The sequence below is a fragment of the Equus quagga genome, chromosome 3 (genome assembly GCF_021613505.1).
Source record: "Equus quagga isolate Etosha38 chromosome 3, UCLA_HA_Equagga_1.0, whole genome shotgun sequence".
Lineage (NCBI taxonomy): Eukaryota > Metazoa > Chordata > Mammalia > Perissodactyla > Equidae > Equus > Equus quagga.
Window position 1 is genome coordinate 102,521,909 of NC_060269.1, and position 13,094 is coordinate 102,535,002.

The 13,094-nt window shown below is 36.6% G+C and overlaps 1 pseudogene; it reads left to right on the top strand.

The window, feature by feature from the left end:
• Positions 1–10,541: 10,541 nt before the first annotated feature.
• Positions 10,542–13,094, top strand: part of LOC124236817 (UDP-glucuronosyltransferase 2B31-like) — a 12,752-nt pseudogene continuing 10,199 nt past the window's right edge.

The window sequence follows — 13,094 nt, forward strand, 5'->3', positions numbered from 1 at the left end:
AAATAAAATTTTGGCAACCAGAATTCAGCAATTCATCAAAAGAATCATACATCAGGATCAGGTGGGATTCATACCAGGGACACAGGGATGGTTCAACATCCGCAAATCAATCAATGTGATACACCACATCAACAAACTGAGGAATGAAAACCACATGATCATCTCAATAGATGCAGAGAAGGCATTTGACAAGATCCAACAGCCATTTATGATAAAAACTCTGAACAAAATGGGCATAGAAGGAAACTACCTCAACATAATAAAGGCCATATACGACAAATCCATAGCCAACATCATACTCAATGGGCAAAAACTGAACGCCATCCCCCTGAAAACAGGAACGAGACAAGGATGCCCTCTATCACCACTCTTATTTAACATAGTACTGGAGGTCCTGGCCAGAGCAATCAGGCAAGAAAAAGGAATAAAAGGAATCCAAATAGGGAGGGAAGAAGTGAAACTCTCGCTGTTTGCAGACGACATGATCTTATATATAGAAAACCCCAAAGAATCCATTGGAAAACTCTTAGAAGTAATCAACAACTACAGCAAAGTTGCAGGGTACAAAATCAATTTGCATAAATCAGTAGCATTTCTATACTCCAATAACAAACTAACAGAAAAAGAACTCAAGAATACAATACCATTCACAATCGCAACAAAAAGAATAAAATACCTTGGGGTAAATTTAACTAAGGAAGTGAAGGACCTATATAATGAAAATTACAAGGCCTTTCTGAGAGAATTGGATGACGACATAAGGAGATGGAAAGACATTCCATGTACATGGATTGGAAGAATAAACATAGTTAAAATGTCCATTCTACGTAAAGCAATCTACAGATTCAATGCCATCCCAATCAGAATCCCAATGACATTCTTTACAGAATTAGAACAAAGAATCCTAAAATTCATATGGGGCAACAAAAGACCCCGAATTTCTAAAGCAATCCGGAGAAAAAAGAACAAAACGGGAGGCATCACGATCCCTGACTTCAAAACATACTACAAAGCTACAGTAATCAAAACAGCATGGAACTGGTACAAAAACCGGTGCACAGATCAATGGAACAGAATTGAAAGCCCAGAAATAAAACCACACATCTATGGACAGCTTATCTTTGACAAAGGAGCTGAGGGCATGCAATGGAGAAAAGAAAGTCTTTTCAACAAATGGTGCTGGGAAAACTGGAAAGCCACATGTAAAAGAATGAAAATTGACCATTCTTTTTCACCATTCACCAAAATAAACTCAAAATGGATTAAAGACCTAAAGGTGAGACCTGAAACCATAAGGCTTCTGGAAGAAAACGTAGGCAGTACACTCTTTGACATCAGCATTAAAAGGATCTTTTCGGACACCATGCCTTCTCAGAGAAGGGAAACAATAGAAAGAATAAACAAATGGGACCTCATCAGATTAAAGAGCTTCTTCAAGGCAATTGAAAACAGGATTGAAACAAAAATCAACCCACTAACTGGGAAAAAATATTTGCAAGTCATATATCTGACAAAGGCTTAATATCCTTAATATATGAAGAACTCTTGCAACTCAACCACAAAACATCAAACAACCCAATCAAAAAATGGGCTGGAGACATGAACAGACATTTCTCCAAAGAAGATATACTGATGGCCAATAGGCACATGAAAAGATGCTCATCAGCGCTGATCATCAGGGAAATGCAAATCAAAACTACACTAAGATATCACCTTACACCCGTTAGAATGACAAAAATATCTAAAACTAATAGCAACGAATGTTGGAGAGGTTGTGGAGAAAAAGGAACCCTCATACACTGCTGGTGGGAATGCAAACTGGTGCAGCCACTATGGAAAACAGTATGGAGATTCGTCAAAAAACTAAAAATAGAACTACCATACGATCCAGCCATCCCACTACTGGGTATTTATCCAAAGAGCCTGAAGTCAGCAATCCCAAAAGTCCTGTGTACCCCAATGTTTATTGCAGCACTGTTTACAATAGCCAAGACGTGGAAGCAACCTAAGTTCCCATCAACAGACGAATGGATAAAGAAGATGTGGTACATATATACAATGGAATACTACTCAGCTGCAAAACAGAACAAAATCATTCCATTTGCAATAACATGGATGGACCTTGAGAGAATTATGTTAAGTGAAATAAGCCAGGGAGAGAAAGATAATCTGTGTATGACTCCACTCATAGGAGGAATTTAAAACTATGGACCAAGAACAGTTTAGTGGATACCAGGGGAAAGGTGGGGTGGGGGGTGGGCACAAAGGGTGAAGTGCTGCACCTACAACATGACTGACAAGCATTAATGTACAACTGAAATTTCACAAGATTGTAACCTATCAATAACTCAATAAAAAAATAATAATAATAAAAGGATTAAAGAATTGAATGTAAGAGCTGAAATTAAAAATCATGTAGAAGAAAACATAGTGGGTAAGCTCCTTGACATCAGTCTTGGCCATGATTTTTGGAATATGACATGAAAAGCAAAGGCAACAAAGGCAAAATTAAACAAGAGGGACTACAACAAACTAAAAAGCTTCTGTGCAGCAAAGGAAACCATCAACAAAAAGGCGATCTACTGAATGGGAGAAACTATTTTCAAATTACATAGCTGATAAGAGGTTAATATCCAAAATATATGAAGAAGTCATACTACCCAATAGCAAAATAACAAACAATCCAGTTAAAATAATGGACAGAGGAACTGAAAAGACATTTTTTCAAAGAAGATATACAAATGGAAACAGATACATGAAAAGATGCTCAACATCACTAATCATCAGGGAAATGCAAAACAAAACCACAATGAGACATCACCTCACACCTGGCTGTCATCAAAAAGACAAGAGATAATAAGTGTTGGTAAGGATGTAGAGAAAATGTGACCTTTCTACTCTGATGGTGGGACTACTGATGGGTGCATCCACTATGGAAAAGAGTATGGAGTTTTCCCCCCAAATTAAAAATAGATTTATCATATGATCCAGCCATCCCACTTTTGACATTATATCCGAAAGAAATGGAATTATTATCTCAAAGAGGTATCTGCACTCCCATATTCATTTCAGCATTATTTATAATAGCTAAGACATGGAAACAGCCTAACTGTCCATCAACAATGGATCGATAAAGAAATGTAGTGTCTATATGTACAACAAAATATTATTCAGCCATAAAAAAGAAAGAAATCCTGCCATGTGCAACAATATGGATGGACTTTTGAGGGCATAAGGCTGAGTAAAATAAGTCATACAGAGAAGACAAATACTTATCATCACATTTGTACATGGAATCTAAAATCATTGAATTCATAGAAATAGATCAGACTGATGGTCGCCAGAGGCAGGGGCTGAGGGTTGGAGGAAATGGATGAAGGAGGTCAAAAGGTACAAACTTCGAGTTATAACATAAATAAGTTCTGGGGATGTAATGTACAGTATAATCGCTACAGTAAACAATACGTATCATATATTTGAAAGTTGCTAAGAGAGAAGATCTTAAAAGTTCTCATCAGAAGAAAAAAAATTATAACTATACGAGATAATAGATGTTAACTAAACTTATTGTGGTAATCATTTCACAATACATAATATCAAATTATTTGCATTACACCTTAAACTAATAAATGTTACATGCCAAATGTCTCAATAAAACTGGAAAATAAATTTAAAAAAAACAGCAACTAGAAAATAAAGACCAAACTAAAACCAAAGCTAGTAGAAGGAAGGAAATGGTAAAGGCTGGAGCTGAGATATCAAAAATAGAGTATAAGAAACAATAAAGCAAGAGAACAATACCAAAATTTGGTTCTTTCAAAATATCAACAAAATTAATAAACCTAAAGCTAGATGGACACCAAAAAAAGAGAGAAGACTCATGTTTATAAAATCAGAAATGGGATTGGAGATATTACTACCAACCTTAGTCAAATGAAAGGATCGTAAGAGAATACTAACAGCAATTGCATGCAGTGAATAAGATAACTAAATGAAATAGACGAATCATGAGACACATGAACTGTGAAATAGACTCAAGAAGAAACAATACCTGAATAGAACTATAAAAACAAACAAAAAAGGAGATCAAATTAGTAATCAGAAAACTACCCACAAAGGAAAATCCAGGCCCAAATGGATTCACTGATTGATTCTACCAAGAACTTAAAGAAAAATTAATATCAATTCTTTAAAAAAATCCTTCAAATAATACGAGTAAAAACACATTTGATAAGACATGATACTAAAACAAAACAATGACATCACAAGAAAACAGTAGACAACTATCTCTTATAAATATACTTAAAAATCCTCAACAAAATGCTAGGAAACCAAATCCTTAAACATATAAAAGAATTATACACAAAAAAGTGGAATTAATCTTAGGAATGCAAAGTTGCTTTGACAGCTGAAAAGGCTATTAATATAACACCCCATAGCAATAGGATAAAGAACAAAAACTGCATGATCATCTCAATAAATATAGACAAATTCATTATTGTTATTTTACAAAATCCAACAACATTCATGATAAGGACTAGGAACAGAGGTGAACCTTCCATGACTGAAAAAGGGCATCTACAAAAAACCCACAGCTAACATCCCACTTAGTGGTGAAAGATTAAATGCTTGCTTTCTCAAATAAGGAAAAAGACACGGAGGGGCACTCCTTTCGTTTTTATTCGTCATGGTTTGTAGGTACTAGCCAAAGCATTAAGCAAAAACGTGAAATAAAATGAATCCACATTTGAAAAGAAGAATTAAAACTATCTCCATTGGCAGATGACATGATATTATGTAGAGAAAATATAAAGGAATCCACTAAAATAATATTTGATCAAAAAACAAATTAAGTGGGGCTGGCCCAGTCTTGTAGTGGTTGAGTTCGAGTGCTCTACTTTGGTGGCCCAGGCTTCACAGGTTCAGACCCAGGCACAGACCTATACACCGCTCATCAAGCCATACTGTGGGGGCAACATGCATACAAACTAGAGGAAAATTGGCACAGATGTTATATCAGCGACAGTCTTCCTCAAGCAAAAAGAGGAGATTGGCAATAGATGTTAGCTTAGGGCCAATCTTCCTCACTAAAAGAAAAAACAAAAAATAAGGAAGTTTTCAGGATACAAGATCAATATACAGAAATCAGTTGTATTTCCATATGCTTGAAATGACCACTCCAAAATGAAATTAAGAAAACAATTCCATTTACAATACCACCAAAAAGAATAAAATGCTTAGGAATAAATTTTTTTTTTTAAGATTTTATTTTTTTCCTTTTTCTCCCCAAAGCCCCCCCGGTACATAGTTGTATATTCTTCGTTGTGGGTCCTTCTAGCTGTGGCATAGGAATAAATTTTTTAAAAGAAATTAAAAACTTATGCTGTGAAAACTATAAAACATTATGAAAGGTTATTAAAGAAGGTTTAAATCACTTCCTGATTTCAAAGCCAACTATAAATCTACAGTAATCAAGAGAGTGTGGTACAGGCATAGGGATAGACATATAGATCAATGGAATAGATTTTATATAAGTTAGGCACACTCTGCTTCGGTGGCCGAAGTTCCATTCTCAGACGTGGAACCACATGACTCATCTGTCAGTAACCATGTGGCAGCAGCAGCTTACACAGAAGAACTAGAAGGACTTACAACTATAATATACAACTATGTACTGGGGCTTTGGGGATGAAAAGAGAGAGAGAGAGAGCGGAAGATTGGCAACAGATCTTACTTCAGGGTGAATCTTTCCTAGTAAAAAGTAAATACATAAATAAAAATTTTAAAAAGGAAATAAATTTAAAAAAAAAAAACAAAGAGAAAGACAACCCAGAGAATTGGAGAATATATTTGCAAATCATATCTGATAATGTGCTTGTGTTGAGAACATATAAAGAAATTCTACAAGTCAATAACAAAAAGACAAATAACCCAATCAAAAAATGGTCAAAGTATCTAAGAGACATTTCTCCATGGAAGATATACGAATGGTCGATAAGCACATAAAAAAGTGCTCAACATCAATTAGGTATCAGGAAAACATAAGTCAAAACCACAGAGACATACAACTTCACTCCCAGTTGTACAGCTACAAACAAAAAGACAAACAATAATTAGTGTTGGCAAAGATGTGGGGAAATTAAAATCCTCATAATCTACGGATGGGAATGAAAGATGGTAGCCACTTTGGAAAACATTTGCAAATTCCTCTAAGCTTAAACATAGAGTTACCATAAAAACCAGCAATTCCACTTCTAGGTATATACCGTGAAAAAGAATAACGTGTCAACACAAAGCTTGTACATAACGTTAATAAACAACATTATTAACAATAGCCAGAAATTGGGGCAAAAAAGCAGATGTTCATCAACTGATGAATAAACAAAATGTGGTATATCCATACTACGGAATATTATTTGGAAATGAAAAGAAATGAAGTCCTGATACAAGCTACAAAATGGATGAAACTTTAAAACATTTTGCTAAGCTAAAAAAGCCAGTCACAAAACAGTACATATTGTATGATTTCATTTACATGAAATGCCTAGAACAGGTAGATTTGTAGAGATGGAAAGTAGATTAGTCATTGCCTGTGGCTGAGGGAATGCAGAAGTTGGGGGCTAATGGCTAAAGGGTACAGGTTTTCTTTAAGGGATGGTGAACATGCTGTACTGTTGATGGTTGTTGTGCTTGAACAATTCTGTGAATATACTATGAAATACTGAATTGTACACTTTAAACTGGTCAATTGTAGGATATGTGAATTCCAAGCCAAAAAGTCAAACTTTTAGAATAACAAGACAAAAATCTCTGAATACTGATATCTAAGAAATGGTGATACAGCTGTATAATAACTTTATCTCTAGTTCTTTTTTTCTCAACTTTATTCAGGAATAATTGACAAATATAATTGTATATATATAAAAGTGTACAACATGATTTGATATATGCGTTGAGTAGTGATTAACAACATCAAAATAATCAACACATCCATCACATCATACAGTTAAATCTCTTTTTTTTTGCTGAAAATGCTTAATATATATTCTCAACAACTTTCAACTATGCAATACTGTATTAATAACTATATTATAGTCTATATAATTATTATGTCTATAATAACTAAATTATAGTCATCATGCTGTACATTAGATCCTCAGAATTTATTCTTCTTATAACTGGAAGGGTTTACCCTTTGACCTACATTTCCATATTTCCCCTCCCCACAGCCCGTAACAACCACCATTCCATTCTCTGTTTCTAAGAAATTGCCTTTTTTTTTTTAAAGTTTCCACACGTAAGTGATACCATTTATCTTTCTCCATCTAGCTTATTCTTTTAGCAAAATTCCCTTCAAATTCATCCATGTTGTTGCAGATGGCAGAATTTCCTTCTTTTTTATGGATGAATAATATTCCTTTGTATCTGTACCACATTTTCTTTATCCATTCATCTGTCAAAGGACATTTAGGTTGTTTCCATATCTTGGCTATTGTGAATAATGCGGCATGACCTTGGGAATGCAGATATCTCTTTGAAGTAGCGATTTCATTTCCTTTGGATATAGACCCATGAGTGGGATTGCTAGATCAGATGGTAGCTCAACTTTTAATTTTTGGGGGAATTGCCATACTGTTTTCCATAATGAGTGTACCCATTTACATTCCCACCAAAGCTGTATAAGAGTCCCCTTTTCTCCATGTTCTCACTGATATTTGTTATCTCATCTTTTTGATCAGAGCCATACTAACAGGTGTGAGATATCTCATTGTGGTTTTGATTTGGATTTCCCTGATGATTAGTGACGTTAAACACCTTTTCATGTACCTGTTGGAATTTTGTATATCTTCCTTGGAAAAATGTCTATTGAGGTCCTTTTCCCATTTTTAATTAGATTATTTACTTCTTTTGCTAATGTGTTGTATGAATTCTTTGTATATTTTGGATATTAATCCTTCATCTGAAATATAATTTGCAAATATTTTCTCCCATTTGTAGATTGCTATTTCAATTTATTGATTACTTCCCTTGCTGTGCAGAAGCTCTTTAGTTTGATGTAGTCCCACTTGTTTAATTTAGCTTTTGTGTCCTGTGCTTTTGATATCTTATCCAAGATAATTGCCAAGAGCAGTGTCAAAAAGTCTTTTCCCAATGTTTTCTCTTAGAAGTTTTATAGTTTCAGGTCTTACACTGAAGTCTTTAATCCATTTTGAGTTAATTTGTGTGTATGGTGTAAGATGGGGGTCCAGATGGTTCATTGCTAGTATGTACAAATACAACTGAATTTTGCATGTTGGTTTTGTATCCTGCAACTTTACTAAATTCATTTATTAGTTATAGCAGTGAAGTCTTTAGGATTTTCTATATATAATAAGATATCATCTGCAAGGATAATTTTACTTCTTCTGATCCAGAATTTCTGTTTAGTTGTTTTTATGATCTCTATTTCATTGTTCAACTTCTTGTTTTGTTCATGCATCGCTTTCCTGATTTCATTGAATTGTCTATGTTCTCTTAAATCTCACTGAGCTTCCCTAAAATAATTATTTTGAATTATTTTTCTAGGAATTTGCAGATCTCCATTTCCTTGGAGTCAATTACAGGAAAATTGTGTTCCTTTGGTGGTGTCATGTTTCCTTGCTTTTTTGTGTTTCTGATGGCTTGTGTTGATGCCTGTGCACCAGAGGTGGCAGTCGTCTTTTCCAGACTTTTTGGACTCACTTTGTTGGGAAAAGACTTTCACTTAAAGGTAGCTGTGAGGGTGCTGGGTGAGTAGGCTGTAAAGTCTTTGTTCCTGGGAGTGCACAGCGACATTGTCTCTGTGCAGTTCCATCAGCATAGGTCAATGTCTGCAAAGACTGCAAGGGTCTTCTGTGACAAAGACTACAGAGGTCCCGCAGATGTAAGTGGCAGCCAGGAATATTGGTGTCCTTGGAGGTGAATACTGCTGGGGTCCTACTGTTCTACTTTTCGGCTCATGGCAGATAGTTCCAACCAAGGAGATCCCTCTTGACACCAGGTTTGGTGCACTGGCACTCAGAGTGGCTGCAGAGCCAATATCCTGGGATCAGGCTCACATGGAATTACCACACTGCCTTAGTCCTGGGGCACAGGTGCATTTGCTGAAACAGTAGTGCCAATGTCTAAGGTGCAAGCATATACAAATCTCCCATGGAACTTGGGTCTGTGTCTGAGATTTGCCACAGTGACTTGGGCCCAGGAGGATTTAGCAGTGGCATAAGTCCTGAGATGACAGGGTGCAGTGGAGGCTTGGGTCCAGGGGTCAGGTTGCTGTCACAGCACAGCCTGGGGATGGTGGGTAAATTTCCAACTCTGGCCCCAGGGGAAGTCACAGAGCAGCAGCAGCATGTTTTGGCTAGCGGCCTGTTAAAGCCATGTGTCAGGAGCCAGGGGTGAGGTGCAGAGCAGCAGCAGCATGGCCCATAATCATGTGCCAAAGCCCTGAATTAGGACCCAAGTGTGAGGAACAGATTAGCAGTACTGTGGGCCCAGCAATGACAGATTAAAGTTGTGACTATGATCTGGGGATGAGATTTAGAGCAGCAGCAGTTCAGGCCAGGTAATCCAGTCAAAGCCACTGCTTGGAATACAGGGTAGGGTACAAAGCAGTAGCACATGGCCCAGTTATAGCAAGTCAAAGCACCATGTTGGGACCCAAGGGCAGGGAACAGAGCAGAAGCAGCTCCAGTCTCATAGATGGTAAGTTGCTGTGACATCCCAATCCAGGAGAGCAGGACAGAGCAGTGATGGGGCCCCAATGTGCAGGTCTCACCACAGTAATAGTTCCAGTCCCAGGGCGTAGACACAGCAGTGGGGACTCTGTGGAGCTCTGCAGCTGAAATCAGTGTTGATGAAAACTGTGGAAGCCCTCAGCAGCAAAGGCTGCAACGTCTATGGCAGTGAAGCTTATTGGGGTTCTCCAGCTCTTCTTTCACCACGGGGTGAAATTCCTCTGAGGGGAATCCCTCCTGGTGCCAAGCTGCTCTGGACTTGAGGATGCGATGATGCAGGTAGAATGCTTCCTACATGTTTCTACATGGCCATCCTCAGTTTTTGAGCGCTATTGGATTTTTGCTGCTTCTTCATTGTGGTCCAGAGCTTTCTCAAATTAATTTTCATTGGTTTGTAGTTGTCTACTTATTGTTTTTGTTGTTTTTGTAGGGAACACTAGTGTTGGGACCTCCTAACCCTCCATCTTGCTGATGTCACCTTATCTCTACTTCTGTGTCAAGGAGACTGCAGACACAAGAACCTCCCACTTACCATGTCTTTACACTAATCTTATGTCTTACATAATATAGTTGATTTGCATGTGTAAGGTCATTGACTCCTAGCTGGGTGATAAAATTGGTAGTCATAAAACAATATTAAACACACTGTGTAATCATGAAGTCTTCTACACTTTGCCTTTTCATCTACTTCCCACAGCCTCTGTCTGTTCATATAATATATTTACTTTGAGGTACAGGAGTTATATTTTAACTTCCTGAATCATTGTACCTTGGATATAAGCATAAACAATGGCAGGAGGGAACAGCAAGTTAAAGGAAGTATTGCATATGACCAGGATATCTCTGAACAGGATCTCACTTCTACCGCTGCTACAGCTCAATTGTTACTTTACTCCTGGGAGTAGTGGAAAGGTGTTGGTGTGGTCAATGGAATATAGTCATTGGATCAACTTAAAGGCAATTCTGGATGAACTTGTCAGAAGGGGTCAGGAGGTACTGCTCTGAGATCATCCCTTCTTCTTGATCTCAAAAACCCATCTGGTATTAAATGTGAGATATTTTCTACATCTTTCACTGAAGATTATTTGGAGAATGCTTTCATGCAATGAGTCAGGAAATAGATACATGTCCCCAAGGATACATTTTGGATGCATTTTCCAATAATGGGAAAATTATTTTGGGAATATTCTAATATTTTTGAAAACTCCTGTAAAAATGTCATGTTGAGTAAGAAACGTATAACAAAACTACAAGAATCAAAGTTTGATGTCATTCTTGCAGATGCCATTGGATCCTGTGGTGAGCTGCTAGCTGAACTGCTTAAAATAGCTTTGGTGTACCATCTCCTCTTCTCTCCATGCTATATGATTGAAAAGTACAGTGGAGGACTTCCATTCCCACTGTCCTACGTACCTGTTGTTACATCAGAATTAAGATATCAAATGACATTCAAGGAGAGGGTAAAAAATTTGATATAAGTGATTTATTTTGACTTTTTGGTTCCAAACATTTAATGAGAAAAAACTGGGGTCAGTTTTACAGCAAAGCACTAAGTCAGTCAAGTTTTTAGTTTGCAGTGTGAAGTCCTAATTTTCCTACTGGCTTGGAAGGTGAGTTTGTATAAATATAAAGTCAAAGGAATTTATCTTTTATCAGTGGAATGGTGAAATGAAAATATAAAATGATCTGTCAATCTCATAAATATTAGGAAAGGCTTATATTGTAGCGTCGGTTAGAACCCTTTGGCCCGTTACTAGTGCAGGACACATCAGGAAGATATAAACCTCCAATTGAAGCACTTAGGACTTCTCTAAGCAATTACATATCCATCTTACTAAACTTTTTTTGAACTTGAGTCACTAGAAACCTCACAAAATGTCTTGATGAATGAAGACATAAATTTAGGAGGTATGCATATATTTCTAGCACAAGTATCAACGTAAGATTTAGGAAATTTTATCCACTTGATTAGTGCATTCCTTAGTCACTACTGGTGGGAATGCAAACTGGGGCAGCCAGCATGGAAAACAGTGTGGCAATTCCTCAAAAAATTAAAAATAGAAATACCATATGATCTAGCTATTCCACTTCTGAGTACTTATCCAAAGATCATGAAAACACTAATTTGAAAAGATCTATGCACCCCTATGTTCATTGCAGCATTATTCGCAATAGCCAACACTTGGAAGCAAACTAAGTGCCCATCAAGGATGAATGGATAAAGAAGATGTGGTATATATACAATGGAATACTACCCAAATGTTAAAAAAAGACAAAATCATGCCATTTGCAAAAGCATGGGTGCAGCTTGAGGGTCTTATGCTAAGTGAAATAAGTCAGACAAATATATTTATACAACATCTTCTTTATCCATTCATCCATAGAAAGGTTGCTACCACATTTTGGCTATTGTGAATAATGCTGCAATGAACATAGGGGTGCATAAATCTCTCTGGATTGTTGATTTCAAGTTCTTTGGGGAAATACCCAGTAGTGGGATAGCTGGATTGTATATTTCTATTTTTAATTTTTTGAGAAATCTCCATACTGTTTTCCAAAGTAGCTGAACCAGTTGCCTTCCTATCAGCAGTCTATGAGGGTTTGCTTTTCTCCATATCCTCTCCAACATTTATTATTTCTTGTCTTGGTAATTATAACCATTCTGATAGGTGTAAGGTGATAGCTCCTGGTAGTTTTGATTTGCATTTTCCTAATAATTAGTGATGTTGAATGTCTTTTCCTGTGTGTTTTGGCCATCTGTATATCTTCTTTGGAGAAATGTCTGTTCATATCCTTTGTCCATTTTTTTTCTTGTTGAGTTGTATGAGTTCTTTATATATTTTCAAAATTAACTCCACGTAGAATGTATGATTTGCAAATATTTTCTCCAGTTGATGGGTTGTCTTTGCATCTTGTTCATGGTTTCTTTTGCCTTGCAGAAGCTTGTTAGTCTGATGTAGACACATTTGGTTATATTTCCTTTTGTTTCCCTTGCCTGAGTAGATATCGTATCCAAAAAGATGCTGCCAAGACTGATGTCAAAAAGTGTACTGTCTATATTTTCTTCTAGGAGTTTTATGATTTCAGATCTTACATTCAAGTCATTAATACATTCTGAGTTAAGTTTTGTGCAAGATAATGGTCTACTTTCATTCTTTTGCATGTGGCTGTCCAGTTTTACCAACATCATTCATTGAAGAGACTTTCCTTTCTCCATTTCATGTTCTTGGCTCCTTTCTCCATGTGAATTATATTTAATAATTGTCTATAATTGTGAATGTACTTATATGACATTAGAAATGGTCGAAGGTTCCTCTCACATTTCTCCCTCTTTACTTTTCA